Source organism: Molossus molossus, unplaced genomic scaffold, assembly GCF_014108415.1.
Source record: "Molossus molossus isolate mMolMol1 unplaced genomic scaffold, mMolMol1.p scaffold_m16_p_8, whole genome shotgun sequence".
NCBI lineage: Eukaryota > Metazoa > Chordata > Mammalia > Chiroptera > Molossidae > Molossus > Molossus molossus.
This window is the reverse complement of record NW_023425402.1, coordinates 22,542,446-22,569,581: the sequence shown is the minus strand read 5'-3', so window position 1 is coordinate 22,569,581 and position 27,136 is coordinate 22,542,446. Positions and strand designations below refer to the sequence as shown.

The 27,136-nt window shown below is 42.8% G+C and overlaps 1 protein-coding gene across 2 annotated transcripts in view; it reads right to left on the bottom strand.

The window, feature by feature from the left end:
* The window catches only part of PAQR8 (progestin and adipoQ receptor family member 8), a 42,647-nt gene that overhangs the window by 14,242 nt on the left and 1,269 nt on the right, over positions 1-27,136 (bottom strand). The window lies entirely within an intron of this gene.

Sequence of the window (27,136 nt, the reverse complement as noted above, 5' to 3'; positions counted from 1 at the left end):
ATCCACAGAAGCCCAGCTCACACATCACTGCATAACTGTAAAGGGCAAGAAGGAATGGCAACCCAAATGCCAACATGGTGTCCATGTATAAGGACTGGACCATGGCTCGAGCAGCCTTTGGTCTGACCAGAGACAGAGGTGGTGTTGCGAACAGCCTGAGACACCGCCAGGATCTCCACAGTCATCCATCAAGGGAGAGGCCGCTGGGCCCACGCCGATCTTCCCACCCACATCTGCCAAGTCTGTCACTGTTTACAAAGTCACACTTTAAAGAGTGGCACCACGGGCAGAATCCTATTATTAGCTGAGATAATTTTAACACAGACTCAGATTCACCCAGGTCAACACATTCCCTCTCTCTTTTTAAGAAAACTTAATGGACATAAATAGCATCTTGATATCCCAAAATGGGAGATCTGATTTAACACTTTTTTTTAATCCTCACCTGAGGATATCTTTCCATTTATCCTCAGATAGAGTGGGAGGGAGAAAGAGAGAAACATCAACATGAGGAGGACACATTGACTGGTTGCCTCCCACACGACCCCAACCAAGGCAGGGGATGAACCACAACAGAGGTACGTGCCCTTGACCAGAATCGAACCCGAGACTCATTGGTCTGCGGGCTGACACTCTACTACTGAGCCAAACCAGCTAGGGCAAGATCTGATTTAATAAATTATAAATCTATAAAATAGGATACGATTAAAATAGAAGAGTAATAAAAGAAAAATCTATAAAATAGGATACTATGCACATATTCAAATGATGATACAGATATATTTACCTTTATTGTTACAGAAAAATGCATGCGAAATATGTGTACTGCATTGTTTCTTCACTGTGGTCTCCCCTGCACTTGGAACAATGATTGACTAGCACATAGAAGATGCTCAACAAAGATTTGCTGAATAAGTAAAGGAATAAAAGATACTGTTATAAGGAAGAAGCAAATTAAAAGTATGTGTTCCACTTTCATAAACATATACATATGGTACAGAAAAAGCATGGAAATGCATATCATCAAAACATTAATATTGGTAAGTGTTAGGAATATGGGGAATTTTACTTTTCTTCTAAAGTAGATACTAACATTATACTACTTTTTTTTTTTAATTTTTTTTCTTTATTGATTTTAGAGAGAGAGGAAAGAATAGAGAGAGAGAGAGAAACATGGATGAGAGAGAACATTGACTGGGGACCTGGCCCACAACCTGGGCATGTGCCCTGACCAGGAATCAAACCAGCGACCTCTTGGTGCATGGGTCGATGCTCAACAACTGAGCCACACTGGCCAGGCTAACATTATACTACTTTTAAACAATGAACATTTACTACTTTGTAATTGGAAAAATAGTTATTGCTATTCCACAAATAGAAATGTGACATAAATATGTAAAAATTGGTAAAACATGATTAATTAGTACAATGGGTGTGAAGACACACTCCGTGGGAAAAAACAACGACAACAAAAAAACCCCTCAGCATTATAAAGTAATACATACTTATTTACATTAGTCTGTGTATTTTGAGCTCAACTAGTTAGCATACCATGCTAATAAAATTATTTTCAAGAGTAACCTAGTAACTTTCACGAATGTAAGCTAACAGTCATGGGGGTTTGAAGGGTAAGAAATATGTAACATCTGTTAAGGCTGCAATCCTGTTCTCTTAGGTGGGGAAAGCCAGTATACACAACTGTTGTCAAAAGACCTCCCACAGCACACAAACCCAAATGGCCTTAGCAAGCAAGTCCATCCCTGACCATGTGGGTACCTGACCCTGTCTCTAAAAAAGGTGAGGTACATATGTGTGCCACAGGTGTGCCAGGAACACATGAAACCTTCTGGGCTCGGTGACCTTTCCCCCTCCGGCGATTTCCCCTCCAACTCCCCGTGGTATTGACAGTAGAAAGAAAAGACAACCCTGTGCCCTGGGGAAGACGAGCAGAGTGGATTTCCTGAGTGCCCTTTTCTCTTTCTCCAGCTGGAATTCTCTAGTTGGAATACCTGAAATTCCTCCCTTCCTCCTTTTTCTTTCTACCCTTTTCCCATGTACATGTATTTTTAAAATAGACTTTATTTTTTAGGTTCACAGCAAAATAGAGACAGCACAGAGAGTTCTCATATACCCCTGCCTCTACCTATGCATAAGTCTCCCCCACTACCAACATCCCCGCCAGGACGGTGTATTTGTTACAATCAGTGAAGCTACACTGATACATCACTATCACCCAAAGTCCATAGTTCATACTAGGTTTCACTCTTGGTGGGGTACATTCTATGCATTTGGACAAATGTCTAACAACACGTATCTGTCATTACTGCATCATACAAAATAGTCTCACTGCCCTAAAAACCTTCTGTGCTCCCCACTAACCCCTGGCAATCACTGACCTTCTTTACTGTCTCCATAGTTTTACCTTTTCCAGAGTGTCCTATAGTTGGAGTCATATAGGATACAGCCTTTTCAGACTGACTTCTTTCACTCAGTAATATTTAAATTTACCAGTTTTATTTATCCATTCACCTACTGAAGGACATCTTGGTTGCTTCCAACTTTGGGAAACTGTGAAGAAATCTGCCATAAACATCCATGTACAGGTTTTTCTGTGGACACACATAAGTTTTCAACTCATCTGGGCAAATACGAAGGTGCATGATTGCCGAATCTGCATTTTCTTTATTGTTACTCCCTATACTTTCCACACGTCAGCTAATCTCCTCACTTCGTCAGGTACCCTTTTCCAAATTCGGCATTACAGACACAGAACGCACCTCCCACATGCAGTAAATAGCATCTGTGTTTCGTTCCAGTGGGAGAATTCGGAAGAGCTGGGAGGTTTGGAAAACAGTGAAGCAGTCCAAGGTCAATTAGCAAGTTAAATGGAGATGATCACTTTTCTTCAGAGACCTCTTGTTTGGGTAAAGGTGAGCTATCTGAAATGCCTGTTAATTAAAGCCTAGAGACAGGAGTCTCCCCGGACTTTTCCCAAGGGTGTAACTATCAGCTTCACTGGTGTGGGCTGGCTTCAGGAGCACAGCCTCTGAGTTTGGTCTAGCCTTTCTGCTGCAGGGAGCTCCATCATCAGCTGCAAACCTGCTGGGACCCCGGCCAGCCCAGGTGAACCCTGAAGAGAGCAGCAGATTTCCACTGGCAGGAAATCAATCCTGGAATTGTACTTTCCATAGCAGAAGAATCTGGTAACAAATCAAGTTCCGGTTGGAGCACTATATTAAGGAGTGCGGTTTCCTAGCTATGAAAAGTTAACCTTTTTGCAGCTAAAGCAGTGCACTCCCTGGGTGGTCCCCAGACTAGGGCTTTGTATTTGCTACTAAGAAACAAGCAAGTCACTTCATTCTTAGTTTCTTTTAGATATATATCCTTAAGGCTTTAGTTCTATTCCCCTCTGGCCATGAAGAAGCCTTCTCCAAGTCCCCCTGACCTCTTTGCTTCCCGAACACTTACCTACCCAGCCCACACGTTTGCGATCAGAACACCCGGACTTGCGTGTGGCCCCACTGCGGTGTGTGCAGAGAGCCTGGTCTCTCCTATGGATTGAGTTGCAAGGTCCTGAGATAGGAAGACTAACTTATTCTCTGTTTCTCCTATCAGCAACTATCAGAGTAAAGGTGCCCCAGAATGTGTCTATAGAAAACTGTTGAAACACAAAGTGAAATAAGACTCTCCTTTGGCCCTCTTTGCTTCTAAAGCCAAGACTGGTGAGATCTGAGATAATGTGAGGCGTTTTTCAAAAGGAAACATTTGAGTTGGCTGTTGTTTATTGTGTGTGGTCCATCTGTGTGGTAGTATCCTTGACAGTATTTAAATTGTTAACTGTTTTGCAATCATCAGCTCACTCTGGCTTTATCTCCCCCTGCCACTGGTACTTTTGTGCACAGTGCCTAAGCAGAGACGCAGGAAATAGAGAGGCCAGGCAGGGGGAAAAAAAGTAAAATAACATTGGAGCAGGAGTCAGGAGACCTAGTTTTTCATTCTTTTTGTACAGAAGGTGGCAGAATAGACTGTCCTGGTTCCCCGAACAAGCCACACACATCACAGTGCCAATGTTAACCAATACCCATTTATGCCTGGCAAAGCCTGTTCTCTTTCCCACTCAGGCTGAGATAGAATCTCCTCTGTGAAGTTTAGCAACAGCCTCAAGCAGAGCAAGACACACCTGTTGTACTAAGCACATCCAATGACCCCATGGCATCATGTTGTAACTGACTGTACGTGCTTTTTCCTTGACAAAACTTTAAAAATGTGTTTAGACTTGGGGTATATTTTCTTTTGTCATTATTATTTTGCTAATCCTCACTTGAGGATATTTTTTCCATTGATTTTTCTTAGAGAGAGTGGAAGGGAGGGAGGAGGAAAGACAGAGAGGGAGAGAAATATTAATATGAGAGAGACACTTGGATTAGTTGCCTCCTGCCCGCACTCCGACCGGGGCGCCGGGGAACAAACCCACCAGGTATGTCCCCTTGACAGGGAATCGAACCTGTGACCCTTCAGTTCATAGGCTGACACTCTAATCACTGAGCCACACAGACCAGGGCAAGACTTCGGGTATATTTTAAGACAATACAATATACAAATGATATATATGTAACTGTACACCTGAAACCTATATAATTTTATTAACCAATGTCACCCCAATAAATTTAATAAAAATAAAGTTTTTAGTCTGTGTTACTTGATTGTGAGAATAACAGGAGCACAGAGAAGGTAAGTGACCTACTCAAAGCCCTAACCCAAATCAGCCCTAAGGTATGGGCAGACCTCTCCTCTGACTCTGTGTCCCAAGAGCCCAGCCACCTGTGTCTCAGAAAAAGAAAGTCCATCAAACATGAATGAAAGAGGAAGAGATGGCTGACAAGTGAGTGCCTGTCTGCCTCTGAGCTGATGGCAGACTAGGAATCCTGCTCACTGTAACATGCTAGGTGTATTATCCAAGCTCCCTCGCCCCAAATCTTCCAGAAGGGCTCTCCCTCCTACGGGTACCCCAGAAGACCTCACTCCACTTCCCAGTGTGGCCCTTTTTACAATGTCAAGTAGTGATTCACAACCGGTAGCTGATCTGGCTGAAAACCATCCGTTCCTGCATGGAGGAGCTGCATTTGGAAAGTCAGTCTACCCAGTTCAATGACCGTGGACTGCCACACCCTCCAGCTCTCACTTCTAATGTTACAACTGCCCACCCAGCCTGCGAGTTCGACCACAGTGGTGATTACTTATCACTCAGGATTACTCTAACTCCAAGATCTCAGATGTGAGGGTCCTCCTTCCTGATCCCAACGCTCCTGACTCCCATCGGCACCATTTCCGCACACCTGTGAACACACTCTGGGTTCCTCATAAGCTCCAGTCTTCTGCCTTTCTCCTCTCCTCGTCCACCTGCCTCATCTGGCCCCTCTGCTGCCAGCCACTTCTCCTCTGGCCTGGCCAGCACTCCTCATCCTCCACCCCTTCGCTGGGTCCGCCTGCCTGACCCCGCCTTGCTTACACCTGCCTTCTCTTTCTTCTCCGCCAGGTGCTGTGTGCTAGTACAGACCATAAAACATTGTGAGACCATTGTGAATTCATCTTTTAGTCGTCAACTGAGACTTCACCCTACTCATCTGGATGTCCCATCAGCACCATAAGCCCTGTGTGAATGAAACCAACCTTCTCCTGCTGTACCTAGTTCCAGTTATTGGCGGGACCGATCTCCCAGTCACCAAACCTCAAAAGCAAAGTGAAATTTCTCCTTTTCTTCCTCCTTCTCTCAAATCCCAGACATCAAATCCTTTAAAAAAAAATGCAGCATGTCCCAAACCTATTCCTCCTTTGCACATCCGCGGCAGGCCCGTGTGCTGTCCCAGCTACACTTCCTAACTGACTGCAGCTCCAGTCTCTGGCCCCAGTTCCGTCTGACTTCACTGGGCTAAAGCTCAGGTCTGAGGATACTTTGTTCACAGCCACCAGTAATCTTCTCCTCTGCCAGCTGAAGCTCACACTCCTGAGGCTGGCAGCTGAGCCTTCCAGGCCCTGGTCCTATAGGGCAGCTTCAAACATCACCCACAGCTTGATTTCATGCGGAACAAAACAGAGGAAATGGACTAGAACATGTCGGAGCATCGCACTTGCTAAAGTACTGTCATAGATCTCCTGCTTCCTAAAATAAAATATATTTTTAGCAAGGGTCATGTTATAGCTTAAAAACCATTAAATTACCCCATTTGTTATTTCTAAACATGCTCTCTTTCATTTTGAACTTATGAAACTTCCTCTTTCATTTTGAACTTATGAAATACTTTAAGCACACAGAAAAGTATGGAGGATAATACAACAAACAGTGGTTTGTCAACTCTTAACATGTCATGTTTACTTCAGAGTAAAATGTATATGTGTGTGTGTGTATACAGAAATGCATGCATATATGTGAGTATGTATATATATATGTGTGTGCATGTGTATATACACAGCGTCTGCATGTACATGAATGTGTATATACATGAATGTATGCATGCATGTATATGAGTGTCTGCATGTAAGTATGTGTATATACGAGTGTCTGCATGTATGTATGCATGTGTATGTATATACGTATCTATGTCTGTAAAACAGATACAGCTGAGACCTAGCCTCCTATTCCCTTCCCTTGCTCCCCAGCAGCAGTCACTATACACTGTGTTTTTCATTCCCACTAATGTTTTCACATGAAAACATCATGGCACTCTTACAATTACATAACTACATGTAACAATATCATAAAATCATGAAATTAAGTACAGTATCCATAAACATACTGTTTTGTCTATTTTTAACCTTCATATAAATTTTGTACCTAACATTCTGCAGCCTTTCTTTTGCTTTTTGTGCTTTTCCACATGAATGTCGACATGACTCTCTGATTCATTTCTCTGCTGTATTTTTTGGAATGCCACAATTTATCTCTCCATCCTTCTGTGGCGTGTGGGCTGTCTCCAGTTATTTTCTGTGACAAGCAAGGCTGTGGTATAGTTCGTACATGTCTTCTTGGGTATATGTCTAGAAGGGGCTTCCTCTGCAGGTTCTGCCCAGGAGGCTGTTCCCTCCGCCCTGTCCCTGCCTCAGAAAACTGTACCCATCCCTGGAGGCACCTCTCAGAAGCCTACTCTCCCATGCATACCAATTCACACAGTTTGAGCAACAGCCTCCATCCATTCTCCTGCAAACTTTAGTCTGGATCACTAAAATGACGCCATTATATACAACTCTGTCCTACAGTGGCTTGGATATTTTCCATACATCCCTAGCAGGCCTAAGTTTCTTATGAGCAAGTCCTGTGTAAATGGCCTTACATTCCCTCTCCCCGCCACTTAAAGCCTGGCACACATTTTTCCCAGAATGGGCCCTCAGTGCATATCTGTTGAATCCACTGAGCTTTCCTTCTTTTGACACTAAGTACTGCTATCACCATCTAAGAACACTGATCTCATGAAAATAGTACATGCCTAATGGCTGTGACATTCCCATGTATTATCATTACACCATGGGGGTGAGGAGAAGCCTGTTTTCTGTCAGCCACACTCTTTTGGGAGAAAATGGAGGTCAGGGGATACTCTGATGACCTCCTTGGCAGCTGCTTACATGTAAAGACCAAAGAAAACATTCTTCCTCCTCTATTGTCAAAGAACGCAAAATGTTACATGCATGCCAAAAAATGGTACAAGAATTTTGTTCAGAACTAAAAGAAATCAAATATTGGGCAGATAAGAATGTTACTAAAAAATGAGGGAAGGAGGGGCATTTTCAAGATGGGCACTGTGCTTGTTTATTTAGTTAACCCATGTTGATTGCCATCCGTGTAGACAGGACTTAAAGAGAAAATCCATTCCTCCTCCTTGCACCTCGTCCTGTGATTGTAGCAATTGTTATACAACTTGATCCTGGGGATAGAGTCACAAACAGCCATGTGTGTGTTGACTAGCTGTAGAAGACCTTCAGAATCCTTGGCCAGGGACAGGCTCATGGAGGGGCAAAGGAGCCGGCTACTCATAGACGCCCACCTCTCCTCCAAGCTTAGTGGGGTGGGGATAGGTGCATGGCGAGAGACTTCTTCCTGATTCCAAAGTAGAGATTCATGCTCATTACACTTCTTCCTTATTAGATATGGAAAAGGTTAAGAAACGAGATGTGGAAAATCAGTTCAAGAATCCAGTACCGCAAACCGTCTTTTAATTCCTTTATGGTACAAAGTATTGGCTTAAATGATCACAAGTTGATGTCTGTTTAACCCAGCCTCATACATTAGTAGTAAAACATGTCCAGGTCACAGGATTTATTACGAGCAGCTGACCATCCCATGCCATGTGACCTACCAGATGGAGAATAACTGAAATAAATAGCCTTGAGCTGCCCTCCCTACTTCTGGGTTGACGGAAAGGTCAGCCGCAGCCGTGAAAATCCTAGTCTTTTTTTTTTATCCTCACCCGAGGACATTTTTCCATTCTTTTTGTTCAGATAGAATTGGAGGGAGAGAGAGGAAGAGCGAGAGAGAGAGAGAGAGAAACATCGACGTGAAAGGGACACATCGAGTGACTGCCACCCGCACGACCAACCAGGGCCGGGGACAAACTGCAACCATGGTACATGCCCTTAGTGGGAACTGAACCTGGGTCTCTCAGGTCCACAGGCTGCCGATCTAACCGCTGAGCCAAACCAGCCAGGGCAAAAATCCTAGTCTTGAGAAGGCGTTTAAAACTCCTATTGGAAGAGGAAGATATAAAAAAGTGGAAGCACATACCTTGTTCATGGATTGGAAGAATCAACATCATTAAAATGACCATACTACCCAAAGCAATCTATAGATTCAATGCCATCTCCATCAAAATACCAACGACATACTTCACAGAACTAGAACAAATACTTCAAAAGTTCATATGGAACCAAAAAGGACTTCGAATAGCCACAGCAATCTTGAAAAAGAAGAACAAAGTTGGAGGGATCATATTACCAGATTTCAGGTTATACTACAAAGCCACTGTAATCAAAACAGCCTGGTACTGGCACAAGAACAGGCATACAGACCAGTGGAACAAAACAGAGAACCCGGAAATGGACCCAAGGCTATATGCTCAATTAATATTTGTCAAAGGTGGCAAGAGTATACAGTGGAGTAAAGACAGCCTCTTTAATAAATAGTGTTGGGAAAATTGGACAGCTACATGCAAAAAAATGAAACTAGACCATCAACTTACACCCTACACGAGAATAAACTCAAAATGGATAAAAGACTTAAATGTGACTCATGAATCCATAAAAATCCTTGAAGAAAATGTAGGCAACAAAATTTCAGACATTATATGCAGCAGAATTTTCACGAATACACCACCTAAGGCAATAGAAACAAAGGAGAAAATGAACACACGGGCCTACATCAAACTCAAAAGCTTCTGCACAGCAAAAGATACAATCATCAAAATGGAAAGGCAATCCACTGTATGGGAGAGCATATTTTCCAATGATATATCAGATAAGGGGTTAATTTCCAATATATATAGAGTGCTCATACAACTCCACAAAAGGAAGACAAAGAACCCAATTGAAAAATGGGCAGAGGAACTAAATAGACACCTCTCCAAACAGGACATACAAATGGCTAAGAGACATATGAAGATATGCTCAACATCATTAATCATCAGAGAGTTGCAAATTAAAACAACAATGAGGTATCACCTCACACCTGTCAGAATGGCCACCATCAACAAATCATCAAACATCAAGTGTTGGCGAGGGTGTGGAGAAAAGGGGACTCTGGTACACTGCTGGTAGGAATGCAGACTGGTGCAGCCACTTTGGAAAACAATATGGTGTTACCTCAAAAAATTAAAAATTGAACTTCCATTTGACCCAGTGATCCCACTTCTAGGACTATACCCCAAGAAGCCTGAAACACCAATCGGAAAGAATATATGTACCCCCATGGTCATAGCAGCACTATTTACAATAGCTAAGATCTGGAAACAGCCCAAATGTCCATCAGTAGACAAATGGATAAAAATGCTGTGATACATATACACAATGGAGTACTATACAGCTGTAAGAAAGAAAGATCTCTTATCCTTTGAGATGACATGGAGGGACCTGGAGAGTATTTTCCTAAGCAAAACAAGCCAAGCAGAGAAAGACAAATATCACATAATCTCACTTCTTTGTGGAATATAATGAACATAACCGTTTGAGGAACGGGGTAGTCCCAGAGACGTGGAAGTGGGGTACAGACTGACAATCCCCTGAAGAGGGGGCTGGGAGGAGAGATAAACCACACAACTTATATGCATGTATGTATGAACAATGGACATGGACAACAAAGGTGGGGACAGGGCAAGGGAGGGAGAGGGAGGGGGAATCAGTGAGGTAAAAAGGAAAAACATCTGTAACAAAAATAAATGAATTAATTTTAAAAAAAGATCAGATGTAAAAAAAAACAACAAAAAAAACTCCTATTGGAATGGGTTAAGCAAAAATATGCAAACTGAGGACTAACGAAAAAGCCAAACTCCTGATTGTCATTTGTAGGTCATCAAATTTCACTTTAGAAAGGGCCAAGAATAAAAACAGCCATTTCTATTCCCTGTAACAGAACCTCAAGTCTCAGATGACATCTGATTAGAATCTGTGCAAGCGCTACCTGAGTGCCTGGATTGTTTTTCCAATCAAGTTGAAATGCCCATGGCCCTGGCTTCTGCCTCAGCTTGCCCACTCATGTAAAGGTGAAGGATACACACTCCTTGATCCCTGCCTCAGCACTGCCACCCACCACCTGTGGGCCCTGGCAGATTCAGACACTGACCATGATGGCCAAGAGATAAACAACTCCTTCTAGCCTTTGCTCAAATCTCACCTTCTCAACAGCCCTATTGACCTACAAATGCATTTGCACCTTCCGTAGCTCTCTAGAAACCCCTTCCTCTGCCCTTTTTGTTTGTTTTCTAAAGTACTTTTTACCTTTTGACTTATTATTTTCTCATACTTTTAAAAACTTATGGTAAAATACACCTACCAAAATTCCCCATCTTCACCCCCTTTATGCATACAGTTCCGTCGTGTTAAGTAAATCCACATGGTTGTGCAACCAGTCTCCAGAACTCTCATCTTGCAAAACTAAACCTCTGGCCCTGGCCAGTTTGGCTCAGTGATTAGAGCGTCAGCCCATGGACCAGAGAGACCCGGGTCTGGTTCCCACTAAGGGCACGTACCTCAGTTGCAGTTTGTCCCTGACCCCGGTTAGAGTCATGTGGGTGGCCAGTCGATGTTTCTCTCTCACATCGATGTTTCTCTCTCTCTCTTCTTCCTTCTTTCCGTCACGCTCTATGTGAAGATAAATGCAAAAATGTCCTCAAGTGAGGATAAAAATAAAATTAATTAAAGAAAATAAAAATTTAAAACTCTGCACCTATTAAACTCCCTCTTCTCCCCTTCCTCCAACCCCTGGCAAACACCCTCCTACTTTCTGTCTATTCATTTGACTTCTGGAGATCTTTCATACAGGGGAATCAATCACTCAGCATTTGCCTTTTTGTCGCTGGCTTATTTCACTCAGCATAATGTCCATCAGGTTAATCCATGTCGTAGCATGTGTCAGAACTTCCTTACTTTTTAAAACTGAATAATATTACATTGTATGTATATACTATATTTTGTTCATCTACTCATCTGTCGATGGGCACTTGGGTTGTTTCCACCTTTTGGTCACTGTGAATAATGCCTCATTTATTGAAAATCACTCTAAAACATATTTGTTTACTTTACTAAATGTGTAAGTGAAATTAATTTAGATAATTCAGAATTGTCTAAACCCTTCGTCTCCTTCTGGATCTCAGTGGTCATGACGCAGCTTGGATAATGGAAGTCAAGAAGACTGGATGATGTTTCTGGTGAGCCTAGAACCCTACTGGGAAGTTGAACTTAAACAAAAGTTCCAGTAGGACTTTATTTCCTGTGATTTGATGTGTGTCTTTTTTTTCAAAGTGAGCAATGTCAGCAAAAATTAGCTTAACTGAAGACTTTGATTAATCAAAGCTATATTGTCATTGATATACTGTAATTAACATCAATAAGGCACATCCATCATAAAATCCACTTAAAAATCACAACTTTTTCTTCTTTGGGGTTGTATTGATCTCGAAGGCAGAGCAAGCTGGAAGGCATAAGTCCCAGGTCCTGCTCTCATCAAATTTAATGAATCACATACTTGAAAATAAACCACAATCCTTCTGGCCCCAGCAGTGCCGTCTGTAAACCGAGAGGAACAAAGGCCAATGACTTAAGATTTCTGAACCAAAGTTGAAAAGAAAAAGAATGTAGTTACAAGCCTGAGACAAGATGACTGCAGGCCCACAAAGTATCACTTTCTAGTTTTAAGCTTATTCAGTATGTAAAAGCCAACACTAGGTAAGTTCACCATGAAGTTAACATTCAAATAAGATGCTTTTCAGTGAGATGATTTTAACCCTAAAAGCCTGCATTTTAAAGTTCTGCGTGTCTTTAGAAAACAAAAGATACAGTACCAGCCAGAAGCTATTCCAGCAAGTTCCACAGATCACATGGTCTTGGGAACAGACAAGCGCTTATTGTTACCAGAAAATTCAAGGTCACTAGGCACAGTTTCATTTCCAATACCCAGTACTCCCTCGGACAAAGGATTATCATATCTACTGCAAGTTGCAATTATTCCTCAACTTGCCATTTCAGCCTCATCAGCCATCCGTTCCCTTCAGAGAATTCGACTACTTCGAACTACTTGTCATTCCAATATAACAGCAAATGATGGTTTTTTAAATTTTTTCCTTTCTTTTCACGTGACATCCAAAAAGGTGGAGAAAGTAAAGAATAACGGTAAGCTGTAATGATTTCAGCTTCTGTATGATTATTAGATGAGCACTGCTAGATAAAAATACACATTTGGGGGGGGGGGCACCTAAATCTAACCTGATTCTTTAAAAATGCCCTTAAAATACCCGGCCAATCTAATGTTCCCCCCTCATCGTTCCTCCTCTACCCCCAATATCCAGTCAAGACCTCTGACATGGAAAAGGACCCCCGCCAGTCCTTCCTGGTAATCAGAGCATTCCAGAATGAGCCTTGATTTGACTTTTTTTTTTGGTGGCAAAAGAATGTCCTGTCGATTAAAACAAGAAAACCACACTTATGCACACATCGTCTGATCCTATCCACCCAGACAGCAGCCTGGCCTCCTCTGCCCATTTCCTGCGGGCAGCCAGGCCGGCAGCGGCCCCCACAGCTTCTGCCAGCACAAGTTATCGGCAGGTAATGATGACTACAGACCGGGCCAAGCCTTTCATACAGCCCAGTGCACTATCTATAATGTGGTCATGAACAGTTAAAACCTCTTTTGTCAAGGAAATCCTGTTGCTTCATAGATATTATCTTCACACCCTCCAAATGTCTTCAAAAGTAAAGAGAATTGTTAGTCATCTGAGAGTTCATTATAAGGAGGCACTAAAGTTCTTGCTTTTGCATCTCATTAAACTACACTGAGTCTAAATTCAGCCTAACGCAACCACTATACCAGATTAGGAACTCCTCAGGACTGGCTTCCATTTCCTTCATATTCCTCTTAGGCACTAAGCATTCCACTTCTCCCATAAAAGAATGAATTTAATTAGCCTTATTGACGAACCAAACAAGCTACAGACCAACTGTGGGTTGAAGAGGGAAAGTGACGACCTCCAATCCTCCAAGAACCATCAACATGTAAAACACGTTCCCCTGTCATCTGCTCTACAGAAGGGTTTAGCATTCTTGGGTGGTAACATCTCCCCTCCTCTCCCCTCCTTTTACCTGATTCTTCGTGAAAGAGGAGAGAGCTGGTCCCCAGCTGTTAGTGACCTAATGTGACCACAAGAAAGGCTCACAGGATTTTAGTGCCGGAAGGGCTCTCCAGACCACTTACCTAGGAAACAGCAAGTCAGTTTCAACCCTCACGCCAACCTGTTTGGTAAGGCTTCCTGGAGTCCTGTATTGAGAGGCCTTCCAGGCCTGGGTCTAGCTCAGACGAAGAGGTGCTGTGATGGACGCACCATGTCATCTGCCACAGGCTCTTGAGGACACCAGGCTCAGGAAAGAGCTGAGGCAGGGGGCCAGGTATTTGCCATCCCTGGGCAGACTCTACAATGGAGACCTAAGCAACGTGCAACCCACTGTTTTTTCCCCTTGACTTTTTAAAGGAGTAGAAGTCACATCAATCATAAAAAAAAAAAAAAACTATTTTGAAAGATTTACAATAAATGTAAAAAAAAAAAAAAAAAAAAAAACCACACAATCCCTGAAAAAGAATAAATTCTGGCAAGTCCCAGAGAGAACCAAAGGTGGAATTTCTAAGCTCTTCCTGACAAACACCTCAACAGCCCCTCAACAAGTACCACCTTTTAGCATAGCATTCCATGGGCAAGAGGGTGAAGGAGCTGGGTAGTTCTCCAACAGTTACATGGCTTCTGTGATGAGACTGTGTGGGGGAGGGGGAGGGAAAGAGACGGAGGGTTGAGAATCAAGCAAATGTCAGTGATCCCAAAGACAAAGGAAAATGCTAAGCAGATAAGTCAATGCAATGCTTGTTTCAGCAGGGAAAATGGAGACTCAGTTTCTTGAACTTGAACTAGCAAAGCTCTCTGGATCAATCAATAGTATCCACCTGCTTTCTGCTTTGTTCTTAACACTGATGGAGCAAGTGGGCGCATACAAGGCAAACGACATGGTTCCTTTCATCACTGGCTTATAGAATCTCTCCCCCTCTCCCCTGAGGTGCACAGAGATAGCAGATTCCAGGTCAAAGCTCTTGCAGAGGCAGAGTTGGCCTCCCAGCATCTACCCTGTGTTGTCAGCCACCTGGCTCCCAGGTGAGGAGAACATATTTGGCAGTCACAGTAGTACACAGCAGGCAAGAGACCTTAGAAAAGGCAAGGGAGGAGAGGCAGACATATGATTCTGGAGACAAATAAACACAATTAGCTGTGCTCGAACCAAACTGAAAAAGCTCAGTGGGAAGGCTTTGATTCCTTCTGCCAAGAGAGAAAACCAAAGAAAAAATCATTCTGAAAGAAGCCTTTTACTTCCCTTGGCTGCAGTGGCTCAGTGACTGTCATATTCTGTCAAACCCTTTTCATTGCGGGTTTCTCCAGCATTTCAAACACTCTCACCATTGTGGTGCTTTATCCATTTTGCTGCCCAAGGAGGATTCCCTAATGTTTCAGGTTTTCATTCTGGGTGATGACAATCCCAAGCCTTGCACAGCCATTCTGTCCCTATGTACCTAAACAGACCCAACTTGCTGCAGTGGTCGGGGGCTGAACTCACAGAAATCAATAGTTGAGTTTCTGGCAGTGTCCGTGCACTTCTAACTCCAGGGTCTGATTCCGTCCCGGAGGATCAGCTCCAGCAGAGGGGTTGGTTGCAACCATCTAGCATGGTGGTTAACAGGATGGGCTCTGGAGATAGGCAACTTGGGTTTGAATCCTGACCCCGCCACTTACAAGCTGGGTTACCTTGGGGATGTATTTATTTTCACCTCCTTATGTCTCATTATCTTCATCCACAATATAAGGACAGAATGGTACCTGACTGACAAGAGTTGTTGTGAAGTTTAAAGAATTATCATAAGAGTCCTTGTCTTTTAGAAATACATTCTGAAATGCTCACAAATAAATAATGGTATGATGTCTGCAGTTTACTTCAAAATCATCTGGAGGTAAAGTATATACAAAGAAGTTGGCCTTAAGTTGGTAACTGTTTAAGTTGAGGGATGGAGAAAAGGTGGGGGGCAGTTATTATACCATTCTATCCACCTCTGTCTGTTTGAAATTTTCGACAACAGAAAATTTAGGAGTGAGAGAACATGATACAGGTAAAACTGCTAGCACATACCATGTGCTCAATAGTTGGCATCTGTTACAAATCAGAGAGGGTCTGGAGGGCATCATGCCTAGGTTAAAAAAGCACCTGAATAGTAACCTGCCTCTCTAGAGCCTGGAGTGGTTCTGGGGCAGCAAGGGGGGCAGGAGGCTGCACTGGGAACTGCACTGTCACTCGAGGCCATCCATTAATGCCCCATCTTTCCACCATCAAAACTGTTTTAAATTATGATTAGTTCTCTATGCTTTCAAAGTTTTCTAAATGAAACACATCCTTTAAATAGCCATTCATGACCCCGTATCTTTTCGTCAGAGACACAAAAGCACAAGTCAGAATTCTGAGTCAGCGTTTACATGAGGCAGTGAGTGGCTCCGAACTAAGCTTTTATCTCCCCAGCCAAAAGCTAAACACCACCATGTTCTAATGGCCTGTGCAACTATTTGACCCACATCTGTGCAGTTTTGTAGGCATACGAAATTATGAAAAATAGCTCAATGCATCTCTCGTCATCCCTGCCCCCAGAGTCTATGCTTCCAATAGGTACAGGGAGCTGCATAATAAATCCAGAGTCAGTCCCAGAAACTCCCGGCTTCTGGAATCACTTAGACAAGATGATGAGATGAAAGAACAGGAAATCCCATCCTGGCCCAACTCCAGACTGGATATGTACTCTGAGAGAATTAAATCCAAACTCATCTGCCCCCTCACAAACAAGGAAACTGTAATGGCCTTGGGCTAGCCACTTCATCTTTGTTTTCTCCTGGCTAAACTGGAATGATCTCCCTTCCACGGTTGTTTCAGGGAAGAGAGTATATAAATGTAGTGTAAATGCCTGACACACAGTAATTGCTCATTGCATAGCAGCAAGGTTATGTCTCTGTATGCCTTCATGTACAAATGTATTATATAATTGCCTCCTTCGGAATTCGGTTATATATTTAGACACAGTGGTCTTCCAGGTCACAAGACATATCACAGACACATAATTATAAATGGTTTATAACTTTTTTTTAATGTGAAAAAAAATTTTCTTTAATCCTCACCTGAGGATTTTTGCATTCATCTTCAGATAGAGCAGGAGGGAGAGAGGGAGGAAGAGAGAGAGAAACATCCATGTGAGAGAGACATATCGACTGGTTGCCACCCACACAACCCCAATGGGGGCCAGGGACAAATTACCACCGAGGTATGTGCCCTTAGCTGAAACTGAACCTGGGTCTCTCTGGTCCGCGGGCCGACACCAACCGCTGAGCCAAACCGGCCAGGGCTCATGTGAAAAATTTTAATGCAGATGTATTAAATCTTCTTCACAGAGCTGATGTATAGATAACTATGTCACTGTCATCAACATCTACATGGACTCTCCTATGTGGTTCCCTCTTCTCCTTCCATAAATGTCTTGTGGCAGTATCTTTTTTTTTTTATTATTATTAATTAATTTTTGTTACAGAGGTTTCTCCTTTTCCCCCCATTGACACCCTCCTCCCAATCCGGCCACGCCCTCTGAGCACTGTTGTCTATGTCCTTTGGTTATGCCTATATGCATATAAGTTCTTTAGTTTATCTTTTTCCTCTTCCCCATTTCCCTCTTCTGATGTTTGTCAGTCTGAACCTTACTTCTATGTCTCTGGGTCTATTTTTTATCGTTAACTTTATCTAAAATCGGCACTCTCTCCACCCTTATCCTGATTTACTGTTCTTCATAGCATTGTTTACTACCTAAATTATGTATTCTCTGATTTACTTGTGTATTGTCCGTCTCCTCCCAAGAGGACATATGTTCTATAAAAGCAGGAATTTTGATCATCTGTGTATCTCCACACCGAGGACTGTGTCAAACACACAGCAGGCCCTTGAAAAAATATTTGTAATGAATAATTTCATTTCCTTTTCTCCACACAGTCAACGGCAAAAAAAGAATCTAGATCTGAAATCCTGCTGTAGGTGTTCCTCACGTACCTGCTCACTATGACCCAGTGCAGGAGACAGAATGTAAACAAATTAACCCGTAACATGTGAGCTGGTGCCTTACGACATGGAGAGAAGTGGAGCAAAATGAAGCAACTTCCCCGGGGCCTCATGTACACATGCCATTCTGATTCCTGCCTCTGTGCTGTGGCTTACGTCGTTTCTCCATGAGAAATGCCCACCTCTCCCTCTAAATGTTACCCCTCTCTCAAGATCCCATGCAGGCTGATTCTCCTGAATCATACTCTGACTGCAGGAGCTCACTCTGATTTGGACCTTGTCTAAACTGAGCGGCATATACCTACCACCTATGTGACAAGTCCAGCTCTTACCTATAAACAGTCTAAAGTTTTCTTTCTCTTTCATGTGAGAAAAATTGGATGCTCCAAATGTATTATGGGCTCCTCAGGCACAGAAACCAGGCTTCGTGCTGTTCTTGTATCCTTCCACATGTCTAGCACAGTGTTGGGCTTCTCTAGGGAACTTGATTAAATTGTCTAAAAGCCCTACGGATGAACTGACAGATTCCCTATTCGAACCCCACCTCTGCAGCTCTGGCATGATTCCATTTACACCCCCAAGAACAGAACACCTACTTCTTCTTTCTCCCTTTTCCTCCCAAGTGCTCCGCTGTCAGAGTTACTCTCCAGCTGCAAAGATCTAAAATGATTAATATCCCAGATGAGACAGAAAATGAGCAGGGACCCTGTGAATTAACAGCCGCAGCTAAAACAGTGGCATTACTTCCGGGGACGTAAGCCACACACAATAAGCCATCAGGCAGGATGTTTTAAGGAGAGAGAGGAAGAGAAAAGGCCGTGCGATCCACGAGATGCCTAAAGCACTTTAGGAACTAAAATGAAGCTCTGCACCAAACTGAGATTTGATGAATCAGTTTCCAACTTCCTGAAATGCTCTCCAACTTCAATTTCATTTCTGGAGCTTTACCTGAACCTGTCTATCTGGGTGACATTCAAGTAGTGCAGCCAACTCCAACCTCAGCATTAGCCCGGCATAAAACTGACTAACTCCACTTTATAAAGTGCTCACGATTCCTGGCAACCCAAGAGAATACTACTAATGCCTTTATTTTGCTTAAGTGCAGGAATAGAATAGCTAAGATGGGACCCCTGGAATGAATTCTGTGAGTTAAATATACCATGGGGAATATAAATGTTTACACTCCAATGCTGATTTTCTTCCCCTTCCATATTTTATACAACTTTACTAATTCTCTTTAGACTGAGCCTAAAACAAAAATGAGAAGATGGTTTTCACAGCAAAAAGTTTCATTTCTCACATAAGTATCATCTACCAGCAATATTCAACAGAGTGTGTTTTAATTGCATCTCCAACTTGTTTGGGCAAGGGCAGCCTTCATCCAGTTTCCTGACTGTAAACTTTTATTGAACTTGGATATTCTCTTAGACTCCAAAGAGCAGGTGCTACTGATAGGGCAAATACATAGTTTCAAGCTACTGATGAAAAGCTACTATTTTTTTTTTCTTCTTTGCTCTTCTTAATCTTGGACTTTATCACCCTAGAAGGATAAATGTCATCACCCTTAATGCTATCTGTGTCTCATGATAAACAAACACCTCTTAAACCAATAACCCTACCTCTGATCGCCTTCAAATTCTTGCAGTCCTAGGAACTGAGGATTGGTTATAGTCAGGAACTGGCTCAGCCTGGAAAAGGGGGAGAGCAAGCCTTGGTTCTTCTCTGGGTGTACTCATCCCAAAATGGTGGCGTTTCCTATTACCTCTATTATATATTAACATTCATCACAATTATTAGTGCACTCATTTGACAAATAGCAGTGAATCTGATCTAGTGGTGAGTCCTCCTACATAAGAAAATTGGGACAGTTATTAATTATCTAGACAGCTTGGAAGTCTGTACCCTCCCAGACAGGCGAAGAAGAAAAGGCTTCCTGAAGCCCCAAGCTTAACTCAATCTGATCATCCAACCCAGTTGACTTATTACAGTAGAGAGCAGTTCCCCACCTGGTTAGAATTGTGGTATCTAATTGTGATAATGTGAAGTCTAATTCTTTCAGTCTAACTTTCTGAACAGGTAACCAATCAGTGTCCTCCTATTGACATGTGGCCTGAGCTTTGCTTTGGCCCTGTTCACAAGTATTTAAAAGCCATGATAAACCCTTCCCTACCTGTCTTTGAATTGGAGAGTCACCTCTAAAATTTACCTGTAAACTATAACCTCCATAAGGGTAGGGACTGCATTTTTGCCCATCATTCTATTCCCAGTGTATAACGTAGACCCTGGCCCTTAAGATTTGATGAATAGCTCAGCCGGTGTGGTTCAGTGGAAGGAGCATCGTCCCATGGACTGAGAGGTTCTGGTTCAATTCCTGGTCAAGGCACATGCCTGGGTTTCAGGCTTGATCCGCAGTAGGGGGCATGCAGGAGGCAGCAGATCAATGCTTCTCTCTCACATAGATGTTTCTATCTCTCTCTCCATTCTTCTCTCTAAAAAAATCAATAAAACCATAGTTGAAAAAAAAAAGATCTGATTAATGAATGAATGAAAAAATGAGTGAATGAAAGATCACACGAGTGAACAAGATATCCTTTGGTTCCCAGACCACTGAGAAGCCCACCAAGATCTCATTCCACAAGGATTAGTCCTTAGCCAGGACTATCCAGGCCACACCATGAATTTCAGTAATTCATGCCATTAAGTATCACAAACAGCCTGAGCAAATTTCCATAAAGTAGGTGTGGGCAACAGAGAGAGCTTTCCTTCCTTAATCACTGAGTGGGGGGTTTGGGCCAGGCACATGAGGAAAGGTGAGTGAGCAGAAGCTACAGGTACTAGGGTGTTATGAACTGAATGTTTGCATCTCCCCCCCCCCCCCCCAATGCCTTTGGGAAGTAATTAGGCTTCGATGAGGTCATTAGGGTGGGGTCCCAGGACGGGTGTAGTAGAGAAAAAGGAATAGAGAGCTAACTCTCTTGCTCTCTAGAGCATTCACTCGGCCCTCTCTGTCTCTCTCTCTCTACCACTTGAGGACAAAGCAAGAAGGTGGCTATTGGTCCTGGCCGGGTAACTCAGACTGTCATCCTGATACACCAAGGTTGCGGGTCAGGGCACATACAAGAAACAACCAATGAATGCAAAAATAAGTGAAACAACAAATTGATGTTTCTGTCTCTCTCTCTCTCCCCTCCTCTGTCTCTCTAAATCAACCAATAAATACAAAATTTTAAAAATAAAAGAAGAGCCCTAGCTGGTTTGGCTCATCGGTTAGAGCATCAGCCAGCAGACCAGAGAGACCCGGTTTCAGTTCCCTCTAAGGGCAGTTGCAGTTTGTCCCCAGCCCCGGTTGGGGTTGTGTGCGTGGCAACCACTCGATGTGTCTATCTCACATCGATGTTTCTCTCTCTCTCTCCCTCCTGCTCTATCTGAAATGTAAAAATGTCCTCGAGTAAGGATAAAAAAAAGAAGAAGAAGGTAGCCATCTGCAAATCAGGAAGAGAGCCCTCACAGGACCTAAACCTACTGGCACCTTTAGCTTGCATTTCCCAACCTCCAGAACTGTGAGAAGTATATTTCTGATGTTCAAGGTCCCCAGGCTGTGGTATTTTGTTATGACAGCCTGAGCTGACTGACAAAGGGCCATGTCCCTGATATTTAAACTGTCCCTAGAGACAGGAGTCTAGAATCTAGAGAAATGCCAACAAACTAGTACTGGGGCAATATAGAGAGCACAAATGAAGAATGTGACCTTGCTGTCAGAACTCTGCTCCTTGGGCAAGTCAAAACCTCTCTGCACCTCAGTTTTCTCGTCTGTGAAAGGGGGCTAGTAACAGTAATCTCCTTGAGTCGTTCTGGGAATCAAACGAGGTAACATAAATACATTTCCTGACACTAGTAAGTGGTCCCCGTCAGTAATTATTTTTGCAATGCTGAAGCCAGACTCATGCTCTATTTGCAGTTCCTTTATACAGGCTCTGCTAAATCAGAAGAGAGAGAAAGATGTGGCAGACAGAGCCCTGTGGCAAGCATCAGAAGCCATGGGTTTCAGTCCCTGTTTTTGCTGTTTTCTCATTGTGACTTTGACAAATTTCTTACCCTCTCCGACTCCAAGTTTCCTGTAAAAAAATCAACATGATGATATCTCCTCTCTATGCCTCATGGGATAGTTACAAAAACCATATTGCAGATGCTCGTACAGAAATATTGCAAGAGGTAAGTTGGTCAATATTTATTAAATACCTCTAAGGCTCTAACAGAATGTTCTTCAAACTTCTTTTACTGGAACTCATTAGAAGAAGCATTTTACATTGTAAACAGGCAGACATTGATCACTAAAACAAAAGCTTAACAAACTATGCCCTGGCCAGTTTGGCTCAGTGGTTAGAGTGTTGGCCTGCAGACCAGAGAGTCCAGGGTTCAGTTCCCGCTCGGGGCACATACCCCGATTGCAGTTTGTCCCCAGCCCCAGTTGGGGTCGTGTGGGCTGACAGCCAGTCAATGTGTCTCTCTCGCATCAATGTTTCTCTCTCTCTCTTCCCCCCTTTCTCCCTCCCGCTCTGTCTGAAGATAAATGCAAAAAAAAAAAAAGTCCTCGGATGAGGATTAAGGAAAAAAAAAAAGCTTAACCAAATAATACTATTATTTTGATATTTTTCATTAGGGTCTCTTTAATTTTTTTCTGTGTGTGTGTGGTGTGTGTGTGTGTGTGCGGGCGCATTAATGCAGATCATTCATTTCATAAGGCAAGGTCCTGACCCTCAACTCTAACTGGGCATCAGAATCATCTGAGAAGCATTTTAAACATCTGATGTCCTGGCCCTATCCACCGAGACTCTGAATCAGTGGTATGAGGTGGTGACTGGGCAATTCTTACGCAGCCCCAGGTGACTCTATTGTACAGCCAGGACTGAGGACCACAAAACTAATGGTTTCTATGGAGCTCACAGTTAAAACACCCGCTGGGTCAATTCTTTACATCGCTGTCTGCTAACACTCTCTGCACCAGGGATGTCGCCCCACCCCCACCCTTCTGAAGCTCTACTGGTAACTGTGAGTGGATTACTCATGGGGCTTCATTCAGTGTGCTAGGGAAAACAGAGAAAGGAATGAAGATTAAAGTGGAGCCTGGGCTTTATTTGAGGCCTCCTTTCTCCTCCCAGATGTCTGGGTAATTCCATGCAGAGCAAGATCTGGAATGGATTTGGAGGATTTTGCTAAAAGTGACGGGACTCCTACAGAACTTTTTGCTTGAGTAGGAGGGGCTAAGGAAAAGCAAAGGGAAACTGCCAGACCTCCTTGCCTGCTCTGACCATGGATAGACGGAGGTTTCCGTTGAACTTGGAGGCAAGTTCAGTCATAGGGAGCTTCATGGCCTAGCAACCTCCTTCTAGGTGTAGCCCAGTTGAAGCAGAAAGCTCCTCCATCCTCAGTTCATCTTTGCTCTATAGAAGAGAGGTGCGTGGAACTGACCTGTTCACCTGGTTGAATGGAGTGATCTGCAGCCTACACTTAGCTGCCTAGCAGAACCAGGGCAGAACCTGGGCCAGAATGCTGAAAGTGCCACAAATGCTGGAGGCCGTTAGTCTTTGTCCCTGCCTTTTGGTTGGACACACAGATGGGATCAAGAAACCTGTGTTGGTTCTGTAGACAGTTAAAAAACAAAGCCGTGTCTGTTTGAGACATACAGTCCCTGGATTTACTAACCAAACATAATAATATTGAGAGTTACCACTTACTGGGTGCCTTCTGTGTGCTGAGTATCACATTTAATTCCACAGTATCTCCTCAGACATGCATTGTATAGATTCTCAGGGGTAAGGCATTCACCCAAGGTTGTGCATGTAATAACTGGTGGTGCTAGGATGCTAATGTCGGTTGATCCCCCACTCTGGATGGCATGCTCCAGTCTAGGGTCTCTCAGCACAACTGACATTTGGGACTGGATAACTAACTCTTCATTGTGAAGAGTTGTCTTGTGCATTAGAAGATTCTTAGCAGAATCTGTAGCCTCTACCCATCAGATGTCAGCAACATCCCTCCCCCTCCAGTTGTGACAATCAAAAGTGTCTCCAGACTTTGCCAAATGTCCTCTGGTAATGAGGGGCATAATCACCCCTCCTCCACATTAAAAACCACTGTTACAGCCTAACCCACTGTGCTGTACTGTTTCCTGGTACTTTATAAGTACAACAATAATATCAACCTATCTTATACTTAGATATCATTTTACAGTTCTTTTATAGCCATTATCTCCTTTCAGAGCATTTGAGTGCATGGCAGGGTTTAATCCTGAAAGAGTTAATCCACTTCAAAATTATGAACACTATTAAGAGATCTAAAATATTTAGCCTTCTCCAAGAAATTGAGAGAAAATAACAAGAGTGGAATCCATTTAATCTTTGGCTCACAAGCCATTATGAGAAAAATCTTGTGCTAATGCTTAGTCCTAGAAGAGCACATAATGTGAGTTTCTGGAGGACAAAGTCTGTTTTTTTTTATGTTCCATTTTTCTGTTCAGATAGAGTGAGAGGGAGAGAGAGGAAGAGAGAGAGAGAAACATCAACGTGAAAGGGACACATCGAGTGGCTGCCAGGGGGGAAAAACTGCAACCGAGGTACATGCCCTTAGCAGGAACCGAACCCGGGTCTCTGGACCACAGGCCAACGCTCTAACCGCTGAGCCAAATCGGCCAGGGCCAAAGTCTGTTTCTTACACATCTCTCTATCTCCTGCACATACCTGCTTAAAACACAGAGAGCTCTCACTAAATGTTGAACACTTCCTGGAACATCTACTTCATAGTAACCCTTAACCATTTGATGAAAACCAAATTAAGATTATATTCCCACAGCTTGTATCTTCCTAATTTACATATATATTTAATAAAATTCATATTATGAAAAAATGAATGGTTATTGTTCCCTGTCATTGAAATACAAAGCAGAGCAAAACTCAAGTTTAACTGAAACAAACACTCATCAGATCATCCCTTTCAATACAGGCCAAGAGAGCTGTAGTTATTTCATTGGAGTAATATTTTATTGGATCAAGGGAAAAAATTCTAGGAGAAGCTTTTATACTTTTCTCTTTCAGATTTTCACTAAACTATTATACCTACTACACAATCAAAACAGGAATGTTTGTTTTCAAGAACATCTGAATTAAAGTAGCTAGCTACAGTTAATTGCTTTTAAGGTTGCTCTTTAAAAAACCCTAGGCGTTTAGGAGAGTAAAAACAGAATGTTCTCACTCACATAACCATTTGCAAAGTCTAGCTGAAGGGAACAGTGTTACCAGCTACTCGGAAATGATAAACACGTGCATGGCTTCTGTGCATGGCTTCGAAGAAATTTTAATATAACTATCAATAAGCAACATTAATAACAAAAATAGCTAGACTCTATGGAGCACTGATGGGCCAGGCCCTCAACTCAGTGTTCTACAGTGTAAATCTTACTAAATCTTCATTCCAGCGCCATGAGGTACATACTCATTAGCATCCTCTTTTTAAGGTTAGAAAACTGAAGCCAAAAGAGATGTAATAACTTGCCCAAGATCATAGCCAGATCAAGATTCAAGTGATGGCTATAAAACTTTAGATTATAGAACCTGAAAAAAAAATTGGGAATTTAGAAAAATAATGGAAGAAAAAGGAGATGGTAAGTCAGTTTTTCACCCTGTGTACTATGGAATCCCAAGACTGAAATGGATTTTCAGAAACCATTCTCTTCCCCTTGTTTCTATAAAGATCCTTTCACATAAAAGCTCAACTACCAGGCATCAATTACACACATGGGTTAAGTGACTTTGTGGGCACCTTCTTTTAGTGAGAAAACAAATCTTTAGTTTGTTTGTTTTCTGAAAAAAAAAAAAAAATTGCACAGTGATGAAAAGGACCTGGTAAAGAGTACCTGCAAGGGAAAAGAAAGGCTTATTTTCTCTAGCTCAAAAGGCCACTAAAGTACAACAATAAAGCGATAGGCCCAGGGGTTTTTTTTTTGCACACATACCAGAGCATAAACACCCTAAGGAAGGCTGCACTTTGATTACTTTCAATCGTAAACACATCTACAAGCCTTTACTGGATGTCCATCTTGGAACTGCCTGTCCTTCAAGAGGGCTCTCATTACATTAATGGGCATGCTTCCTATTTCAACCTCGACTCCCCAACTCACAAGACTCCCCAACTCACAAGACTCCCCAACTCACAAGCCGCAGTTGGCCCCACAGGGTGTTTGGCTCTTTCCCAACTGAGGAAGGTTTGGCATCAGGGGGCAATTCAGTTAAATGTGTTGCAAAGTCTGAAGGCAGTGCCAAAGAACCAGCTCCCAGATTATTCTCAGCAGTGACAGCATCCCAGAATTAGTACACAGGTTGCCAAGATGAGGCTTTTGAAAGGGAGAAATACTCACTTGAATATATAAGTACTGACACATTTCTTTTAACATTTGGATAAAGAATTGGAAGAATCAGCCAGCTTTATGTCCAAGTGAATAAATATTCTGCCCCAATAATGATAATGCAGATTTTGAGCAAGTTTCTGACCACCCCTTTAATGAAAAAAAAAAAAAAAAAGCTTGTCCTGAAATGATACTTGTCAAAAGCATAAATCACTTTCCCGCTAACCTGCATAATTATTGAAAAGATTTCCTTCTTATGAAGAAAAAAAAAAAAACCGGGCCCAACAAATGCTAGTTGCCAACCTAGTCCTGGATCCTCCCAAGAAACTCAAATCTCAGTGTGTGTCAGAAGGCGGATCTATATCCAGGACAGAAGGAATTGGGGGCATCTCTCTCCCCTGACCCCCCAAACCTAGGAACCTTGCAACAGAATCCACATAGTAGAATCCCGGGCCCTAGGACTTCCTGAATTAGCTGTTATACCAAATAAACTAAGTATTATAAAGAAAGGGAGCTGGTACCGAAGACAAACAACAGAAAACAAACAGACACTGTACTGGTCATTTGTTTATCCTTTAGATGCACACTTAGATAGCCACCCAGTGAGGTCCTAAGCAGCCTGGCTTCCCTCCCGGTGACCTGGACATCTCAGGGTTGGTTACAAACTGTGGACATCTTAAGAGGGCAAAGGCAGTCCACCTTCCAAGTAGATAACTTCTTATTAACTTCAGTAAGGAAGCCCTCCTCGGCACAAACAATCCAAAAACTGTACAATACTTCTGTTTACTTGGCTGAGGAATGCAGTGTATTTGTTGTGGGCGGTGTGTGTGTGCCCGTTGAACAGTCTCTCACACGGTATGGGAGCGTGGG